Here is a 12,813-nt window from a genome sequence, read left to right as displayed (position 1 = left end):
ACTTTCAATAATCCCTACAAAAGGATGGCCCTGACTAACAATAACCTATACCTTTCATGAATCACTTACCTCACAAAAATCTTCGTTACTCGAACTACTGCTATACAGCGAGCGCCAGTATTGCCAGCTAAATAAAAGATTCTGAAGGCACTAACCACTCATAGGTATAGTTAGCAATGAAAGATTTTGATAGAGAACAAACAATGTATTTACTTTAATAGTGTTCAAAAGTCATAATATATATATCAGTTCATGACATCCAGTCTTACAAATTTACTCTTTCTAATGGACACACGTCCAGATCGTCCGCTCTCAAAACTCCGCCATCTCTCTCCCCACATCCACCACTGCTGGCGGCTCACTTCCAACTGCGCAACGCTACGCGCTGTTCACATCCAACTGCCCAACACTACAATATCGAATATTTCAACAATGCCAACCAGCCACTGACTGCACACAGCACAGTCAGTGATTTTCATACAGAGTGCTACATGGCGTTACCAACATAAAAGCCGAAACAGCCTACCTACACACGAGCAGGCTGTGTTCACGAATATGTAACCGATCTACGCTTGCACCACTCCATCAGTTTCAAAGAGACGTCCTCGAAGGTGGTATTTAAGTTTCGGGAACAACTGAAAATCAGATGACACCAAAACGGGATTGTGTGGAGTATGATCAACGACAGTGAACCCGAGGCGTCGGAGAAGTTTGGAGAGATTTAAAGTTCTTAGAGAAGAAATTAAAACTTCGAGATTTACTGATGACTTTGCATCTCCGTCATGGAGAAGAAATACAACTTTCAGTGCTTTGCCCTTCACAGTGTAGTTCTGTCAGAGACGGAAAAGTATCCGGAAAGTCAATTGAAGTGAGTTGATACTATCCTGAAAGAGGTTACGACATAAATAGCAACAAGAGTAAAAAGGAAGAAAGAAAATGGAATGTAGCCGAATTTAATTACGTGACGGTCTTTGAGCAGCAAAACAACTAATCATAAGCGAAGTCGAGCTGATATGAAAAGCAGAACGGCTATAGCGAGCAGAGTTCTTCTGAAAAGGAGGAATTATGGATTTTAATGTTATGAAATTGTATCAGAAGATTAACCTTGTGCCGTAGTGAGGTGTGTGTGTGTGTGTGTGTGTGTGTGTGTGTGTGTGTGGTTTGAGGTTTTCGGGCGCTAAAAAGCATGGTCATCAGCGCCCAAACGCATAGAAACAGGAAAACTTGCGGTGAAGGGACGAAGACGGACAGCGAACAAGGAGAACGGCTAAAAGACACAGACATGACGCAGTTCCAAATCCTCACATACAGAGGCAAAACAAGAGGAGAAGAAACGCACTAAAAAAGGAAATGAAACACAACGAAAAGAGAACAGACATCGAAGTGAAACAAGTAGGTAATCGTGACTGGCGGACCTCTTACCTAAACCCTGGGTGAGCCAGTCACCCAGCAGCACATTAAAATCCTCTCCCTAAAATCCGAGGCAACAAATTGGACAGGACACAAAACCGTAAGACCTTAACCACAGCCGTTGCGTCGTCTTGCAAAATAGAGGGCAAATCCGGTGGCATGGAAACCGCCGCCCTCTGGTCAGAGAATAAAGGACAGTCAAGTAAAATGTGGCGGACAGTAATCTGGACTCCACAGGCACTGCAGATTGGGGGGTCCTCCCGCCGGAGTAAAAAACCATACGTTAAGGGACTGTGCCCGATGCGGAGGCGAGTGAGGAGAACCTCATCCCGCCTGCATGACTGGTAGGACGTACGCCATGGCCGCGTGGTGGCCTTGACCAGACGCAGCTTATTTTCACCGACTGCCAGCCACTCCTCTTCCCATTGACGCATAACACGAAAACGCAAAAGGGAGGTAACAGCATGGAGGTGGACGGCACATTCAACAACGTGAGGGAGGGAACATGCATCTTTGGCAGCCACATGCGCCAGTTCGTTTCCCCTAACACCCATGTGTCCCGGCACCCAGCAGAAAGAAACCTCCTTCCCCTGCCGTTGCAGGTGGAGTAGGGCATCATGGATGTTCTGGACGACCGTATCCGCTGGGTACAAGTGTTGCATGGTCTGAAGGGCACTCAGGGAGTCAGAACAGATGAGAAACTTAAGACTGTAAATACATCTCATCTGCTCCAATGCCCGCAAGATCGCGAACAATTAGGCATCAAAGATGGTAAACGCCGCAGGAAGCCGTAACTTGACGACTCGAACAGGGAAAACAACAGCACAACCAACAGAGTCCCCCTGTTTAGAGCCATCCGTAAATACTGGTACATGGTCGGAATGCTGGTTTAAAATATCGTAAAATAAGGAGGTAAAAACAAACGCAGGAGTGCAGCTCATGTGGACATTTAACAGTTAACACAGGAAGAGAATAGAGGCTTTCGAAACTTCCTGCTGCACAAGAACGGTGAAAAGAAGATTGGATAGGCAATGAAGGGCGTACTCAGTCGGGCAAACAGTCACTTGCTTTTAATCATAAATGTATTTCTGAATGAGGCTAAATGTTATTATCTTTGCACACAGAACAGTGGATCTTCTCAGTAACCTTCAATCGTGAGCTACACCCTTAATTTTTATAATCGAAATCATTGGATTTTCTCATAGCATTTTTGTTGCCTAGGCCTGCGTTCACTTTCTGAACTCAAATTAATAATCAAATTAATTAATTTAATAAGACTGACCCTAGAATTGATGTTGTACCCTCTTACCACCACAATAAAATAAAAACTGCGAATAATTGAGAGAACATGAATGAGAGCAGTGGCATACTTAATTTTACAAAAAAAGTAACAATATTTATTAATCCTTTTATAACTATAATGATGTGATAAATCTTACACAAACAAAAAATGAAAAAACACTGGCAAAGCTATACAAATTCTTCCCAGAATTAATCCCTTTTACAACACAGTCTGACTTTGTTTGCGTGAATCCTCTGTGAGGCCGAACTCTATTCAAATGGAATCAACTACGACCAAGTATACCATAAACTGTGGTTCACTGGAGAACAGGGAGCTGTGAATCTCGTTTAACAAAGGTTCGCTAGTGCAGCGGTATTTTATCCTTCCAACTTGATTCTGGCGGCAGCAGAAAACGGCGCGTTTTAGGCGAGAAGTGGCTCACTATGGCAGCTGTAATATTCTGCCGCATCCAGGAAAATTTGCAAACTACTTGGATTGGCGTTGTGATTATCAAAACACGGGACACTTCCCTACCAGAGCCCTGAAATCCCCGCAGATTTCAGTGTAAGGTGGACCTGCTCGCTGGTCTGGCCAAACAATTTGACTCACAGGCACGACGGCACGTGCTGGAATTGTCAAACGTCAGACGCCCGACTCAGGACGAAGTAGTTCACCCTTGTGACACATGCTACGTCTGAGATGATATGCAGTTCCACTGCCTGTACAGTTGGGAACTGCCACTGGCTCTTAGCCCACCATAAGATAGAGGCCACAAGTCTCTCCCACTAGGAAAAGACCTGAAGTTCTCCACCAGGGGATGACCAGAAAATGAACAAAGCAAAGAATCACAACCACTTTCCACCAATTCTCGGTACAGGAGCCTAATTAACGAAAACGAAACCGCCCTCACACTGAACAAGTCAGCTGAACCGTTCTGTTGGCCTGGTAATCGATCCAGACACAGCACCGCAATTCCCACGCTGGGGTAGCAAGCTTCTACTTTGCATATCCTGAGAGGCGACTCCAAATGTCTCTTGCCTGAAAAAGGACATTTTAGATTAGAGAGGTGTTGCGCTCATGGTAAGCATGGCCATGTTATTAGGAAAAAAAACATTTATCTACATGGGACCACAGACCCTCGTTTACTGAGAGACGTAATCTTTCCGCACCGACCAATTTCTGAAGACAGATAGTCGTTCCCATAAAATATATGTGTTTTGGCCTCTCGCTAAAAGAACCTTTCCTGTCGACAGGTGAGTTACGGTCTTGCCTCCACTAAACATATACACCCACAGCTCTGTCTGTGTCATCCTAGCTTCTAACATGAGAATGAACGCAGTTTTATGACCTTCCCATCGTCTGCCCAAAGGCTCCGTTTACAGCAGCCTCTCTTAAATAGCTTCCTCCACCCACATTCCGCCAAGTGGCTGCCTCTGCGATGGACTTCCACCTGGCCCACGTCAAATGTTTTGCGAGCCAGCGCCCTCCTTTCTGCCCCTAAGTGGAAAGGGGTTAGTGCTACAGCCAGAAGTCCCTCTGCAGATACAGTCCAAAGAGTGCTGCTTCCCAGAATCACTCGCACAGCCAGGTCGCTGCACTCAGCATTTTATGGCCCGCTATCCATCTCCCTCCCTTTTGTCCGTCGCGTCTACTACGGACCTGCTGGTAGAAGTTCTCTACAGCTTACACGTGCAATTATATGAACATTCTGCCCACAATTTCCTCATGTAAAAAGTCATTAATTACATACAGAAAATGTGCTATAGGGAAACATCTAGATCATGAGCTAAAATATGAATATTAATTTGACTGAGCTAACAAAACCTAAGTGACAGAGTGGCATGCCACCTCTCCGTTGGTTTGGAGTAAAAGGAATTTAGGCATGTCTTGACTGAAAAAAAGTATTTGTTTGATTGGACACATCGCCAGAGGCATCAAGTTTGGTAATGGAGGAAACTGTGTTGTTGATGTGGTCTTCAGCCCAAAGAATGGTTTAATGCAGCTCTCTATCTACTCTGTCCTGTGCAAGCATCTTCATCTTCGAATAACTGCTGCAACCTTCACCCTTCCCAATCTGCTTACTGTATTCTTCTCCCTCTACGATTTTACTCCCACCCCCCAAACTTTTGTCCAATTCTAAACTCGTGATCCCTTGACATCCGGTCCCAGAATGTGTCCTGTTAACTGATTCTTTCTTCTAGTCAAGTTGTCCCACAAATGTCTTGTCACTCAAATTCTATTCAGTACCTCCTGATTAGTTATGCGATCTACTCACCTAATTTTCAGAATTAGTCTGTAAAACCACGTTTGAAAAATTTCTATCTTTTGTTATCTAAACTATTTTTCATCAATGTTTCACATCCATACATGGCTACACACTAACCAATTCTATTAGAAAAAGCTTCCTAACACTTAAATCTATATTCTGTGTTACGAAATATTTCTCTTCTTTAGAATCGCTTTTCTTGCCATCGCCGGTCTACATTTTATGTCTTCTTTCATTCGGTCATCATCAGTTATTTTGCTACCCATAGAGCAAAACTCGTCTACTACTTTAAGTGTCTTGTTTCCTAATCTAATTCCCTCAGTATCACCTGATTTAATTCAACTACATCCCATTATCTTTGTTGTGCTTCTGTTGATGTTCATCATACATTCCCCTTTCAACACACTGCCCATTCCATTCAACTGCTTTTCCAAGTCTTTTGCTCACTCTGATAGAATTACAACATCATCGGCGTACCTCAAGGTTTTTTCTTCGTCTCCATGAAATTTAATTCATTCTCCAAATTTTTCTTCAGTTTCGTTTAGCTACTTGCTAATTGTACACATTGAACGACGTCAGGAATAGCCTACAACCCTGTCTTACTCCCTTCTCGATCACTGCATCCTCTTCATGCCCCTTGACACTTATAACTGGTGTCTGGTTTCTGCACAAATTGTAAATAGTTTTCTGGTTGCTGTGTTTTACCCCTGCCACCTTCAGAATTTCAAATTGGAGTATTCCAGTCAACATTGTCAAAAGCTTCCCCTATGTCTACAAATGGTACAAATGTCGGTTTGCCTTTCCTAACCTATCTTCTACGGGAAGTAGAGAAGTCGTAGGGTCAGTATTGGCTGGAATGTTCCTAGATTTCCTCGGAATCCAAACTCATCTTCCCCAAGGTAGGCTTCTACCTTTTTCCCACCCTTCTGTAAAGAAGTCGTGTTAGTATTTTGCAATCATGACTTATTACACTTATAGTTCGGTAGTATTCGGATGTCTCAGCAACTGCTTTCTTTGGTTGTATATGACGGTAGTACCTGTTCCCGAAAGAACAGTTACCGTGGATGACCATGCAGCTTTGCTAGAAATGAAACGCTAATTAAATGGACACCCTAGCTGCAAACAGGCGTTGATGTACTTCATTGGGGAGAGGTTGAAAATGTGTGCCCCGACCGGGACTCGAACCCGGGATCTCCTGCTTACATGGCAGACGCTCTATCCATCTTTTTTTTTTTTTTTTTTTTTAACCACGGCGCTCTTTTTTTTTTACCATATGCGCCAATTTGTAATAAGAATAGAATGAACAAAGTGTATATCATTGCTAGGCTGCCGTAGCGCAATAGAAGAAATGAAAAGTATTCTTGAGTTTTTTTTTACCATATGCGCCAATTTGTAATAAGAATAGAATGAACAAAGTGTATATCATTGCTAGGCTGCCGTAGCGCAATAAGAAATGAAACGTCTTCTTGAGGTGGTTTTTTTTTTTTTTTTTTTTTTTAAGGGGGCCAAGTAGTAAACAGAATTTTTTTTTTTTTTTTTTTTTATGGTGCACAAAAGACTATCACATCATCATTGAAGGAAGGTTGCTCTGCGAGAGAATGGAAATGTGAAAGCGAAAAGGGAAAGAAAAAATGCCTTCTGCATTGGTGAGCATCTGAATAGTATCGTAAAATTCCGACAAGTACTAAAGTCCCAGGAAGCAAATGGGATTCATACATACAGGTCACTGGCAACCTCTGCGATCCGAAAGAGTGTATTTGAAGCATTTAACCGTTAATTATGATGTTCAGCATATTTCCAAATATCCTCCTGTAGTCACAGTGTTGTCTCATTTTAAAGTGTTCAATTTCTATGTAAGAATAATAGTCGAGGAAAGTAGAATGCCTATTCTGCATAATAAACGATGCTGTGTGGCCCATGATCCACGTTGCAGCGTTGTTTTTCGCTCGTGGATATCTCAGTTTTTGTGGCTGAATGATCTCTAAAAGATCTACACCACAGGGCGTCGTACGGTCTATCACCGACAATCGTTGACGAAGAAATGTAGTAATTTCTTCTGCATGTCCGCACGTGAACCTATGAAGAAGCGTATCGACCCTTCCGCATGTGTCACAGTTGGGCGTTGGATGAAGGCCAATTTTATGTAGCTTTTCATTCGTTGCTAATTTATCGTTGACTGTTAGATACCAGTCGGCTATGACGCGTGACGGTAACACGTCGCTGTGCACATTCCGCCATACTATACTCCAATGTGTATGTGGATGTTTTTCTTCGAGACGATTCCTGTGGTTTGTTGTCGTGAGAAGGCCATAAAGCTTCCTGTTCGTCAGGCTTCCGTTATCGACGATGTTGTGTCGAATGTAACTCATTTTCATGTAGTACAGTCGCACATGTCGGTAAGAAAGTGGAATGCCGGCGATATTAACGGGTGGGTCAAGGCTCATAGGCTTCCACCGCTGAATGAGGTTTGTGATGATACTGGTCCTCCGGGTACGGAACTCCTTCCTGATGCGATTTAGGAGCAGGGTGACACATTTTTTGTGTACTTTAATGAGGTTAAGGCCACCTTTGAGCGAAGGTAAGGTTAAGGTATCGAATTGAACTTTGAAAATGTGCCCCCTAAAAAGAAACCAACATAACGCTTGTTGTACACTCTTGGCTATATGGTCGGAGATTGGAAGAATTTGCGCCAAATAAGTCATCTTGCTCGTAATGGCGATCTCGATGGTCTTAACTTTCTGTAGTATGTTCAAGTCACGGTCGGAGTGAAGTACCAAAGCAGCACGTAATTTATTAAGCATGTGTGACCAGTTCTTCGTCAGGAATTTGTCTGGTTTGGCCTCAAAAGTAACACCGAGGGTTGTGTGAGAATCCTTGACCTTGCACCAGGGAACATGGGATATGTCTCCGATACCGCCACCGATCTGCAAAGCTGTGGTTTTAGTTCTATTGAGTATTGCTCCTGAAAGAAACGTGAATGTTTGTAAAAGAGTTTCCGCTGATAGAAGTTGTTGCGATGATGACACAGTGACGCATACATCGTCAGCATACGCAATGCATGGGATAGTGACAGACTCGACGCTAAGTCCGATCCCGCTATGCGCCAAGTTGTTCAGGAGCGGCTCCACTGCAATGGCGTACAAAATCATTGACAGAGGACATCCTTGGCGGACGGATTGCTCAATGGAAACTTCTTTTGTAAAATGGCCATTAATGAGAATCCGTGAAGAGGCGTTTGTAGTAAGTTTGCGAATTAATTCTATGAGATGAAGTCCAAAACCTAGTTTCTTCATGCATTTAAAGAGGAAGTCATGACGTACACGGTCATAAGCCTTCTCAAAATCTAGAAAGATCAGAGCGCCCTGTCCTTGTGTTTCAGCATACGAACAGATGATGTCCCTCAAATCGCAGGCTGCTGAGATTGCACTTCGGCCTTGCACTGCACTGTACTGGTAACTGCCCAAAACCTTGTACATAACGGTTTGCATCCTTAGCTTAATCGATCTGGTGATGATTTTGAAATCGGCATTCAGGAATGTGATGGGTCGCATGTTTTCGACCTTCCTGCTGTTCCCTTTTTTCGGTAAGGGCAGGATGATACCTTCCGTAAATGCCTTGGGTATAACTTCCAGGTGCCAGAGTTCATTCGCTGAGGAGTGTCGGACCGAGGAGGTTCCAGTAACGCTGGTAAAACTCAGCGCTGAGACCGTCGGGTCCTGGTGACTTCCCTTTCTTTGCACTGTGGACCGCCAGTCGGATTTCGTCCTCTGTGAAAAGAGATTCCAGATTTGCAGTATCCTGTTGCGACAAGCGACAGCTCAAGGTCCTAAGAAAATCGTCGCACGAGTGTTCATCAACGGCTTGCTTCTTGTAAAGTTGACTATAATAGTCGTAGACGTGCGAGATGATGTCACGTTGCTTCGTGATGGCATTCTCAGCGTCATCAACGACGGCTTCAATCAACATGGCTTTACACCGTTTCGTCGTTCTCAGGATGTGGTACAGAGAGGCCCGTTCTTCGGCGGCCACGTCCTTGGGGTGGGCTCGCACGATGATGCCTTGCATTCGTTGGCGTTGTATCGCCGTGATTTTCGCTTTATATCGTTTGATCTTTACGTCGATATCGCCAGAAGGATTGTTAGCGCGACTGTACAGGTCTCTCAGACAGCGATAATAAAACTCAATAGTCTGTTTCTGCCAAAAGCTTTTTTGTCGGGCGTAACTCATGAGGGTGAGGCGTAATTTAGGCTTAGCACACTGAGTCCACCTTTGGAGAGCGCTATCGTAACGACGTCGTTGCCGCTGGAGCTGTTGCCATGTTATGTTCACCTCCTCTTCAAGTTGGGCATCCTGCAGAAGGCTGACGTTCAATTTCCAGTAGCCTTTCCCGCGGTATATTTGCTGGCGGTGTAGGTTAAGGTAACACTGATACGCACAATGGTCGGAGATGTTGACAGGGGCTATGTCACAGTTCACAGCGTGTCGCTGGAGGGCCTCGGACACATAGATCCTATCCAACCGACTGGCAGAATGACTGGTTACGAAGGTGTACGCTACCCGTTCACCGTGCAGTTGTTGCCATGTATCATGAAGACTCTTGCCATGAATTAAATGTTCAAGTTCGATACATCTGTTCGTGTTAGGAGTTTGGTCTCTGTCGTTAAGCACACAATTGAAGTCACCACCGAGGATGAGATGTGCACGATAAGCGCTAAGAAGAATGGGAACCTCGTTTTTATAAAATGTTGAGCGATCTCTCTTATGAGTGCTACCTGAGGGAGCGTACACGTTAACAATCTGCACACCATTCACTCGAAGAGAAATGCCACGACCACTAGGCAACCACTGCACATCCGTAAATGGTATACCGTCGCGCAGAAGTATGGCAGTGCCTACAGCATCCTGGAGATTGATGTTATCAATGAGAACGTAACCGGGCACTTCTAAGACTGTGACTACCTCCTGTAGGAGGGCAATGTCAACGCTGGTACCATACAAGAAATCAGTTAGCGAACGGAGTTTCACCGCACTTTGAATTCTATTGACATTAAGTGTGGTAACGTTGTAGGTTTGGCTATCGCACATGATGGTTCAGAGGACAATGAGCTCTGTGTTGGATCGTCCTTCTCGACGTCTTTGAATCAAACTCGTTGGGAACGTCTGGAGTACTCAGAGAGTGGAAATGTCGCAGCGCGATGGTCATGCGCGAGAGCAGCTACTGCTGCATCTCCTCGTCCTGCTGCCACCACGGCTCATTGCTGTCGAGGTGCTTCGCGGTGCGCGCGCCGCCCTGCCCGCCACCGCCGGCTGAGTCTGTCAACGTGGTCGCGTCCGCCTGGCCACCACGCGGGGCTGCGACTGACGTCACCGAGTTCCTGCGGGAGCGCTGCTGCAGCTGCTCGCTACTCTGCTCGCTCTTCCTCTTAGCCGTTACGGTGCTCTGTTCCCTCTCAGCACTCAGTAGTGCCTTCAGGTGTTTGGTTTGTTCACGGATGCGGTCTTGCCTCGCGGTGTCCTCGCAGCGCACGGAGCAAGAAGATTGAGGTTCAGTCTCGCTGCCACTTTCTGACATGTGTACGGGTCTCAAATCATCCGACTTTTCCTCTTTGCTACTATTCCCTTTGCTTCTCCTTCGGCGGCCTTTCTTCGTTTCTGCTGCAGTCTCTACCGTTAGGGGCGGTTCAGGCAAACTGATCTGCACCCGCTCCTGTATCTCACACGGCTTAGTTTCAGAGGTGGCTGGCGCATCGTTGTTATCCAGCGGTAACTGCCCCGGTGAGGATGACGGTGCCGGATCGACGTCCGTCCTACCGCAAATGTCTTGGGCACTGCATTCCACCGGAACTGGCATCTCCGCCTCGCTAACACGTTCCGGCTGCCGAGGTGGTGGTACCGTCCCCGCGACTACCACACTCAATAGCGGAACAAGCTTTTCACTACCGTCTGCAGGACGTTCCCGTGGAAGTTGAAATGGACGTCGACGTGTACAGTTCATCCGCAGATGTTCTGTTGAATGGCAGATCGAACAGGTTGGGGGTTGTCCAATGTAAGTTACCTGTGCACGACAGCCGCCAATGGCAACATACGAAGGTATATGCTTTTTTAAGTCCACACGTACACTTCGCACCCCGCTGTTAACTTAGTAGCGATATGCGCTCGACCATTTTTCATTGGTAACCGACAAAACAACGCCGTACAGCGACAGAGAACGTGCAGTCAGGTCATTAGGGCACTCAGGTGGCACATTAAATACCCTGACGGTTCTCACTCCGTATCCCGAAGGCACGATTTGGACATTGCTAATACTGCCATCATTATGACGAAATGGTCTCACACCAGCATGCTCCTCAACGAATTTCTCATAAGTGTCATTCGAAATAAATTTGATAAATAACGAGTACTGCACAAAGTCCAACTGGAACGTGTCGACTATATCTTCCGGCAATTTCAGATCCTCAAAAATCCACTCATGGATTTCGAAAGCCGTCGGTCGCAAGGCAGCACGATCGAAAACACACTGAACGCTGTTCGCTCTGTTAATTGTCGACATCTTACTTACAACAGTGGTACAGAAACAAACGTTAACAGCGCTCGAACACGCTGCGCAGCTCTCCACCGCAGCAACTGCTCGCGACGTAAACACTGGCCCGCGCTACCGCCCGTCACCGCGCGATGTGCACTGGCCGAGTGCCTGAGCACGACTGGGGATCCCCAAGGTAGGCTTCTACCTTTTTCCCACCCTTCTGTAAAGAAGACGTGTTAGTATTTTGCAATCATGACTTATTACACTTATAGTTCGGTAGTATTCGGATGTCTCAGCAACTGCTTTCTTTGGTTGTATATGACGGTAGTACCTGTTCCCGAAAGAACAGTTACCGTGGATGACCATACAGCTTTGCTAGAAATGAAACGCTAATTAAATGGACACCCTAGCTGCAAACAGGCGTTGATGTACTTCATTGGGGAGAGGTTGAAAATGTGTGCCCAGACCGGGACTCGAACCCGGGATCTCCTGCTTACATGGCAGACGCTCTATCCATCTGAGCCACCGCGGGCACGGAGGATAGTGCGTCTGCAGGGACTTATCCCTTACACGGTCCCCGTGAGATCCACATTCCCAACATGTCCTCACCACTACATTCGTAGTGCGCCTAATAGATGTTTGCCCATCATACTCATTACTGGTGGCAGATTAATCTACCAAGTCCCGTACGAGTTCGGGCATAGCGTGTGCGTTCGCTTTCGCAACATGTCCCCAATGAAGTACATCCACGCCTGTTTGCAGCTAGGGTGTCCATTTAATTATCATTTCATTGCTTTCTTTGGAATTGGAATTATCATATCCTGCTTGAAGTCTGTGGGAGTTTCGCCTGTCACCAGAAGGAAAAGTTTTGTTACGACTGGCTCGCCCAAGAAGATCAGTAGTTAATGACGAAATATCGTCTGCTCCAGGGGTCTTGTTTCGATTTAGGTCTTTCAGTCCTCTGTTAGATTCTGCTCACCGTATTGCAACTACCATCTCTATCTTCATCTCCATCCTGTTCCATTTCTATGATATTGACTTCAAGTTCATCTCTTCTGGGCAAACTCTCTATATACTTCTTCCACCTCTGAACTTTCCCTTCTTTGCTTAGGACTGGCTTTCCATCTGACCTCTTGATATACAGCTGCTCCTCTTTTCTCCAAAGGCTTCTTTAATTTTCCTGTAAGTGCTATCCGTATTTCCACTAGTGAAATATGCTTCTAAATCCGTACGTTTGACCATTCCTACTTAGCCTTTTTAAATTACCTGTCAATCTGCATACTGGGTAAAAATTGTAGATGGAGACAAAATACTAATTTTCCAACTTAATGG

At 45.4% G+C, this 12,813-nt stretch overlaps 1 non-coding gene across 1 annotated transcript; it reads right to left on the bottom strand.

The window, feature by feature from the left end:
* Positions 1-11,939: 11,939 nt before the first annotated feature.
* Trnat-ugu (transfer RNA threonine (anticodon UGU)) lies at positions 11,940-12,014 on the bottom strand. The gene has a single exon. It is a non-coding gene; the product is annotated as a tRNA-Thr (tRNA).
* Positions 12,015-12,813: the final 799 nt, after the last annotated feature.

Source organism: Schistocerca serialis, chromosome 5 (genome assembly GCF_023864345.2).
Source record: "Schistocerca serialis cubense isolate TAMUIC-IGC-003099 chromosome 5, iqSchSeri2.2, whole genome shotgun sequence".
NCBI classification, from domain to species: Eukaryota; Metazoa; Arthropoda; class Insecta; order Orthoptera; family Acrididae; genus Schistocerca; species Schistocerca serialis.
Note: the sequence above shows the minus strand (reverse complement) of the source record. Positions and strands in the feature narration are given on the sequence as shown.